The sequence below is a fragment of the Myotis nattereri genome, assembly GCF_964212035.1.
Source record: "Myotis nattereri genome assembly, chromosome: 2".
NCBI lineage: Eukaryota > Metazoa > Chordata > Mammalia > Chiroptera > Vespertilionidae > Myotis > Myotis nattereri.
This window is the reverse complement of record NC_138076.1, coordinates 68,630,698-68,639,669: the sequence shown is the minus strand read 5'-3', so window position 1 is coordinate 68,639,669 and position 8,972 is coordinate 68,630,698. Positions and strand designations below refer to the sequence as shown.

General features: G+C 42.9%; 1 pseudogene across 1 annotated transcript; it reads right to left on the bottom strand.

Annotated features, from left to right (window-relative positions):
- Positions 1-7,586: 7,586 nt before the first annotated feature.
- LOC308513742 lies at positions 7,587-8,126 on the bottom strand (annotated as a pseudogene). Its single transcript has one exon. The product of its transcript is annotated as an uncharacterized misc_RNA (transcript).
- Positions 8,127-8,972: the final 846 nt, after the last annotated feature.

Below are 8,972 nucleotides of genomic sequence, written 5' to 3'. Positions count from 1 at the left end.
TCCTCGGCCCTGCCTTAAGGGGCCCTGCATCTCTGTGTCCCGCGGTAATCTCTGCAAGCACCTCCAAGAGAAAGCCGCTCTCGAGTTCTGACCAATGCCAGACAGTCCAGTTCCTCCCCATATGAGTCTGGGTCTCCAGAGACTCACCCCAGAACTGGAGTTCAGAGCAGTAGGGAGCCTGAGACTCCCTCTCGATTGAAAAAGACAACCATGTACTCAGTTGCCAGCCCTTTCCACGTGCACCTCCGTACGTCTGCACTTTACTTCCGCCCCACACCTCCTCTGAGTCTCAGTGTGCTTTTCTCTTTCCTTCTAGTTGTAGAATTTCCACTCAGCCAGCCTTCCTGTGATTCTGGATGATGTCCGTTTTGTCTTTTAGTTGTATTTTTGAAGTGGTTGTGCGAGGCAGCAATTTCCAGTGTTTACCTATGCCTCCATCTTGGTTTCTCATATTTGTCCTTTTTTCAATATAATTGTATTTAATTATACTTCTATGCCTTTCTGGCACTAGACTTTACATGTGTTGCCAAAATCCCATATGTTTCTCCGATTTTGAACATGAGAATGTTTGGTCATTCCATTCCACATTTCCCATAACATCCTGGGCTCTATATGGAAAAATATCATCAATTCCCAATAGCATCATTGCATTCCAAAGGGGTAGCAACTTTTGTGAAGGTCATCACCTGCCTGGATTATATCAGCATAAATAAAAGAGCCATTCTTACCCTATAGTATAATCAAAGAAGACCAATCTCCCCCCCGGCCAGCCCCACTCCTGATGGGCCCCCACCACCCCTATTGGCCCGTGGCCCCCCTCCCAAGTCAGCTCTGCCCCCGATTGGCCTTCCCCATACCAATCGGGGGTTGGGCTGGCCAGTCAACCTCCCACGGCCCCTCCCCCAGCCTCTGACCCCTCATTGGCCCCTCCCACCCTATTCAGGGGCAGGGCCAGCTGGTCCACCACTCACAGCTCCTCCCCACAGGCATCCCCACCCCCAATCCACCCCCTCATCCCAATCAGGATTGGGGCCCACTGGCCAATCACCTGCAGCCCCTCCCCCCAGCCAGCCTGGCCCTGATCATGTTCCCATAGGGGCGGGCTGGCCGGCCAACCTCCCACCTCCTCCTCCGAACAAGCCCAGCCCTGATCTGCCCCAATTGGGGCCAGGCTGGCCGGACCCTACCAGTGCACGAATTCATGCACTGGGCCTCTAGTAACAATAATAACAAGATGACAAGCAACAACAATAGTCTTAATTAACCAGCTACTATATTTTCATTACTTAAGTGACAAATGGAAAGGGAAATTTTATGAAAACTTCTCTTAAACATAGATGACATGGCTTTAATGGTGTCTGTAACCTAACTCGAATTATTAAACAAAATGCTTCTCATTTTATAAGTTTGGCAGGATGGGGAAATATGAGGAAAGATGCATACTAGGTACAGCATGACATTCATATGGCATTCTTAGATTTTCCTGAGTTAGTCTTAAATTGTCAATGGTTTTGTCATCCAGAGCTCACTTTAAACCAATTTGCTTATTCATGCAGTGAACAGAACATAAAGATTGAAAATTAGTGGGGAATATTAAATGAGGAGATTTTTGAAAAATCCCTGGATAGATGCTTTAGTCTCTTTGTAGGGCTATATAATTCAGTTGTGCACCTTGCGCCCTGCCCTTACATAGTAAGACAGGTAGGAACTTCAGGCAGCCCATGCTCAGTTGCTCAAATGTCTGCATAAGTTTGTATTTATCCTAAAAGTACAGATGCCTTTTTATAATTTGTTATCCCATAGGGGAAACTATTTTTTCCTGTAGTCTTCCTGGAGAGAGAGGAATATATAATTTGTTTAAGACACCTTGTATTAACAGAAGCCTGACTATTTTCCTATTTTCTCTGTGATGACAGTAACAATTTCATAGTATTTTTGGCTAAATTATTCATCTATGACTAAGTAAATTAGCTCCTCTCTCTTATATATCTCTCATCTCTCTCTCTCTCTCTCTCTCTCTCTCTCTCTCTTTATATATATATATATATATATATATATATATATATATATTATTTGATAGTTAAAACATTTCTATGTGCCACTTATTAAATAAGAAAAAAAAAGATTAGTTCAAGTATTATTTAGAATATTAGCCATACCTAGACAAAGTCAAAGAGAAATACCTATCTAAGGTATTCACCCAGTCATCTTAGGGATTTATAGTCTTAATTTGTTTTTTGAATAAGAAAAAGCAAAGTATCACTAAGAATTTATTCATTTCTCCATTCTCCAATCTTCACTTTGCCTGTTTAAACAATACTTATATTTTTCCTAGTTGGGCAACACATTCACGCTTGCTGCCAAAAAGACAGAACATCTGAAATCTGTTTTTAAGCAGTGTCACTTTTTCAAAGTAATAGGCACAACAAGAAGAAAAGAAACATCTGCTATCTGCAGATTTTTCCCCTCTTTCCCCCCCAACATCAATCTAGCAAGACTTTGGCAAGCAGCGCCTTGCGCACTAAGTCACAGAAATGTCAAAGGCGAGTAGAAATGAGAGTGGACACCTCTGTTGAAATGTCACTTTAAAAGTAAATAAAATCAATTGAAAAAATGCCATCTAAAAACAAAAAAAGTTGGCAGCCGGATAAGTTGCACTGTGCCATAGGCAGTTGAAGTAGCCACATACAGAAATGAGCCTTTTTTCCTACAGTTTTTTTCATAAAATGGTAAAACACAATAGACATGAGCCCCGATTTAAAATTCAATGGCATTTTATTGCCTTGAAATTGCTTAATTAAGACTATTTTCTACTGAAAGCAAACTGGTATTTTAAATAAAACCATGTATTATATGTGAAAAATCTTGTTATTTTTATTTATAAAATTGCCTTCAGAAATATTAGTATTAAGTGTCAGAACAATTCACTATACAGTAAGGTGCAAAGTTCATAGATTCAGGATCTCTGGGTTTAGATTTTCAGCTCCACCATTTTAGCTCTGTTGTCTGTGAACAAGTTACTTGAACTCCCAGTGTCCAATTTTCTAATCTGTAAATTTTGATTGTAATAGTATCTAACTGGATATTTTTGAGTATTAAGAACAAAGTACTTAGAATTGTACCTAGCATGCATACATACTCAGTAAATTTTGCTTATCATTATTAATTAAAGTAGCCCCAGTGATTCACTGGCATTTTTTCCATTACAAACATATAATAAACAAGCAGTTTCCTCTTCTAATTTTCATTTACTGTGTTTCTGGAATGACCAAAGGTGTTGACTCCTAAGCAAACAATGGTGTGTGTAAACACTCCTTACAGAGCCATCAGTAAATCTGTTGAAAATGGAAATGACTTAAAAACTTGGTGATTCAAGGTACAATATAGTCTTCAAACAACTAAATGCAGCAAAATTAAGGTCATTATAATAGAAAAAAGATGATTAGGCAATCATTATTGGACATGATGGTTTTGCTGAACTGATGTAGCACTTATTATCTAGAGTTAGTGTGGAAAACTCCAGCTCTCTAAAGGACCTCCATAACATTTGCTTGTTTAATTTCCAGACTCATCTACAACTAATAGCCTTGTCTAAATCCTCAAATCTCTCACTTACATTATGCAGATTTTGCATAGCTAGAAGAATTGTCTAGAAAATCTATACCCAGAGAAACAGAATAACCTCACATGATTTATTTGGGAGTCTAAGGGCAAATTTACATTGCAGTTTTATTAAAAACTTCATTGTGTTTTTATTTGTTTTTTTTTTTGTTTGTTTGTTTTTGTTTTTGTTTTTTACTTATTTACTTTTTAACTGCTCCCTGGGTTATTTTGTCAGTTCTGAAACATGGTCATTGGTGTAGGCCATATACAAATGTCGAGAATCTGTGAAGCTCCTCTTCTCCTTAGCAATGACCCTGGTCTCCTCCCTCCTCAGAATTCAGGTGGATGTGCATGAACCTCAATTGTGGAAAACTAATATATGTTCTTCATTAGCATCACCTTTTATTTTTTCTAGTACTTGAAGTAAGTTCTCCTTTGTTTTCTTTTGCTAAAATGATATTCCTAGGGAAGTCCAATACTTTAGGGTGGCATTCCTGAAGCTGTTGAATATCAGCCTAGAGAAAATGCTATTGTAAATTTTTTGAAACTACAAATGACCCGTGCCTTCTTTTTTTATGGGTAAAGATCTTCCAGAATTAATGTTCTGCCAGACAAACTCATTGAGGTATCTGAGAGTGGGTCATCTTGCAGTTTGTCAAATGAGTCAAAATAGAGCTATTTGTAAATTTTTACTGGCTGGGCTTTTACTTCCGTGTTTCTCTGACACCTGGAAATAACTAGCTGCTGCCACTCCCTGTGCACTCTCCGTGGAGGTTTATATGTAGAACCATGCCACTTGAGATGGGCATCATGTGTACCTATGACCTTTCTGCAAGGAGTGTCACAAGATAGAAATATAGGGACTTTTAACCTATGGTCTTTCTTCCTTGATCTGATAATACAAATCCATGTCCTGAATCATTATTAAAATTGTAATAGTAAAATAATAAAATGTTATTATTATAAAATTTGTTATGATAACTTGCATGAATAATTATTAGAAACTAGTGGCCTGGTGCACGGATTCATGCACATTGAAAGGAAATTAATTAAAAGGAATATTTTCATATTACTATTCACCCTTTCTCTATAATAGAAGTGTCAACCAAATTCAAGATCAACAATGATAGATCAAAACACACGTGTGCAATTGGTGCCAGTGAGAGCTTTATATGTATTGTGCATGTGATAGTCAACACAGCCTTTTATATGTAGAGAATAAACTTGCTTAATTAGACCTGCTTTCTGATGTAGCTAAACTTTTCCAGCCCAATGAAGCACCCCAACTTCTCTTTCAGGAAATTGTCAGCAATATAGCAGTAAATATCAACATGAAGCAGATTATTATTATAGATCACACAGGGTAAAATATTTGTAGAAAACAAGGGTAAAATATTTAACTGCAGCAGTATTTGACTATATTTTGCGCAGTGAGAAAAACTGAAGTCATTTTCAAGGTCCACCATTTCTTACTTCTTTTCAGTCGTTTCAAGTTCTAAATTTTCTAAATCTCCGTTTTCCAGCTAATGAAAAGAAAATAGGATTCCACTGAGTCTCCTATCTACCTAATCCAGGACTTCTGTGAGAATCAAATGAGATGAGGCACAGGAAAATACTTCACAGACATTTGGTTACAGTGGAAATATTTCCATCTGGCTATAAAGCAAGTCATGTTCCAGGGCTGAAATACTGCAAGGAGGCTAGTCGCTAGGGAGAGGAAGCAGGGCATTGCTATGTGACATCATGACCCAGATGAACACTTAGCATACTAGCCTTTTATAGATATAGACTAGTGGCCCGGTGCACAAAATTCATGCATGGTGGGGGGGTTCCCTCAGCTCAGCCTGCACCCTCCCCAATCAGGGACCCCTTGAGGGATGTCCAACTGCCAGTCGGACATCCCTCTTGCAATCTGGTATTGCTGGCTCCTACCGCTCAATTGCCTGCCGACCTGATGCCCCTAACTGCTTTCCCCTGCCAGCCTGATCACCCCTATCACCTCTGCCTTGGCCCCACCACCATGGCTTTGTCTGAAAGGATGTCTGGTCTAATTAGCATATTACCCTTTTATTAGTATAGATTGGTTTCAGAGGGGGAGGGAGATAGAAACATCAATGATGAGAGAGAATCATTGATTGTATGCCTCCAGCATGCCTCACACTGGGGATCAAGCCCACAACCCAGGCATGTGCCCTGACTGGAAATTGAACTCCAGGCCCTTCAGTCCTCAGGTGGAGGCTCTATCCACTGAGCAACACCAGCCAGGGCTACACTTTCCCTTTCCACTGGGACGTATTCTGTCTTCTGGAGCTGAAACACTGAAGCTGTCTCACTGGGGCAGAGTGGGGTGCACTGGGCAGCTCAGGGAAGAGTGGGTGCACTGGGTTGGAGCATGTGGAGCCCCCTGAAAGCTGGAGAGGGGCCTTATTTAATATCTGCACTGTTTCATGGCTGTGCTGTCTCGCAGTTGAGCAGCCACACTATTGGGCTGTGCCACAGTTAGCGGGAGTTTACACAACTGAACTGTCTGCACGGATAGCTTCCTCCTCACCACACCCCAAAGCTGGGGGTTCCTCTTAGGGTTGAAGTGACACCAACCACCTTTGGTTGGTAGCCCAATTGGCTACTTTGGAAAGAGAAGTGGGGAATCCTGATTTTATGTGAACTCTCCAATTTCTTAAGTTGGCAACAAATGCAAACTTCAGATGTTTGGGCCAAACCAGAGAGGCAGTCAGGCCTGGAGTCCAGGCCACTGGGCAGCACTGGGCTCAGCCCAGCTGTAAAGGGACCCTAGGCGTCTGGGCAGGTGAAGGGTTGAGGGTGCACTTGGGTAATTCCAATGTCATCCCACTTGGTTTTGTTGTGTGTATTTTTCCCACTGATCACAATTTATTATAATCTGCTGGCAGCATAGAGAGATATTAGTTACCAGAACTATGTCTTCATAGAAGTGGACAGTATGTGGCCATTCTATGAGGAACTGTGTGCACTTAATCAACAACATGATATTTCAGTTTCTTTTTTGTTGTTGTTGTCAATGAAAATAAGCTTTATTACATCAAGTAATAAATACATACAAAGATGCAAAGGCTATTTGTCACTTTCTTCCAGATGCTTGGATGCACTGATGGGAAAGGCGGAACTGAAATCTACATACATCCTTAGGGGAAATTTCAGGGGTCCTTGTCGGGTGAGGTTCGATAAGTTGCTCTTTCTTCTGTATTTGTAACTTGTGCATTTTAAAGATCAACTTCAAAGTACTAATAGCCATGCAAATGCTTAAGCAAAAAAAAAAAAAAATGTTACATTGAGCAGAATTTATACTGTGTGGTGAACGGGCACTGGCTACTAAAGCACTACCTCGGGACTTGCTGAAACAAACCCTCAGAGTTGGATCAGCTCAGAAGAGAAACAAAGAACATTGTGAGTAACAGAAATGTCTCCAGAAGAGAAACACGGTATCTGGGAGGCCAACTACAGTTTTCTGTGATAGGTAACTGACATGCATCATGTAAATCAATGCTTTAAAAAAACACACACAAAGCGCCCTGGGTAGTTTCTAACAATATGCAAACCTAATGACTGCAAAAATCTCTTCTCCATCTCAGCAATGGGAGGTTTGGAGCCTGACGAACCACGGGAGGGGCACGGGGAGGAGAAACCAAGCTGTTATCATTTGAAACCAAGTTTCATCTGAAGGGGGGGTGGGGCATGAGCTGTCACTTCTTGGAAGAAGAGGGAAAGCCTTTCACAATGACTCAGAGACTAGGACCTGGCCTTCTGCTCTGTCTCTGCCAAGCACTCCCGAACCAGCCCTCTTGTGTGGATGATGCCTCATTTCAGTCTCTCCATCACGCTCTTGCTGCCCATGTACATGGTCAGATCTTCTTCCCCAGCTCTTCCATGATGGCCAGCAGCTCAACATATTTGCTCTGGGGCACCTGGCTATTCTCTGTGTGTATCTTAGAGATGGTGGTCCGTAGTCACTCATCAGCTGGCAGTACTGGGAGGACGTTGCCATGCTGGTGGAAGGCCGGTGGACTCCCAGCAGTGTTGAGGGAGGTGGCGGGCATGTGCGCAGTCAAGTTCAGTTTGTAAGACATCCACCTGGGCGTGTGCACGCTGAGCTCCTGTGCGCTTTTTCTTGTTGACAGCTCGGGTCGCACCAGCAAATATGGCTGTCCCTCACCCTGACACCCGGCAGTATCATGACCTTTCAGTTTCTTGATGTTCTGCTTGTGCCACTCAATTTTTTTCTGCAGAAGCTCAATCTCCTTTTTATGATGAGTGATCTCTTCTTCATATTGTTTCTTTAAGGCTGTCAGCTATTCTTTAGTCCCTCTTGGAAGTATAATTCCTCTTCCGCCTTCTCTTTTTCTTGTGAAAGTCCCACCGGCTTCCATGATCGTGCAGGTCTCAGAGCTGAAATTAGCTGAATGTTAGCAGCCAAAGCCTCCGGCTTGCATGGTCCTCACTCCCCACACTCCGAGCCACAGCCATGCTGCCGACACAGAGACTGCCATGGTTGTCAGTGCTGTGCAGCTCCAGACCACCCCACTTAGTTTTAAACACCAACCCGCCTTGGACAGGCCTTAAAGGTCTTTTTACCTTCTGTCTGCTCACATTCAAGTGCCAGCAGCGCTGGTCCGTTGGTGCCTGGCTTGTCCTCTTCAGATTCAACCTGAAGGACTACTAAGGGAGCCAGTCCAAGGGAGGGGAAGAGGCCTCACTCAGTGCCTGAGGCCAAGTTCCAGGAGGCCAGCAGCGCTGTCAGGATCCTGCCGGCAGCACTGGTCTATTGGTGCCTGGCCTGTGCTCTTGAGATTGACCCTGCAGGACTAGTAAGGAAGCCAGTCCCCAGTTCCGCTCTGCTTCCGATGCTGCCTGCACAAAATCCTTCGGTTCCTCTTGTTCAGTTGTGACCCATTATGGGATCCCAGCCTAATTAGCATATTCTCTCTCTCTCTCTCTCTCTCTCTCTCTCTCTCTCTCTCCATATATATATATATCTACACTAATAAAAGAGAAAAATGGTAATTGGCGTACAGTGCTACCCTTTTCATTGGCTAATCAGGGCTATATGCAAATTAACTGCCAACTAAGATTGGCAGTTAACTGCCAACAAGATGGCGGCTAATTTGCATATGTAGGCACAATGCAGGGAGGCGAAAGGGAAAGCAGGAAGAAGCCCCCTGCCACTGACAGTGATCGGAAACCCAGGGGGGAGCTAAGAGCCGGGGGGCAGGGCAAAGGCGGCTCTGGGGCTGCCTTTGCCCTGCCCCCCAGCCATGATCGGAGAATCAGGCGCCTTTGCCGCCCTGGCCAGTGATAGCAGGAAGTAGGGGTGGAGCCAGCGATGGGAGCTGGGC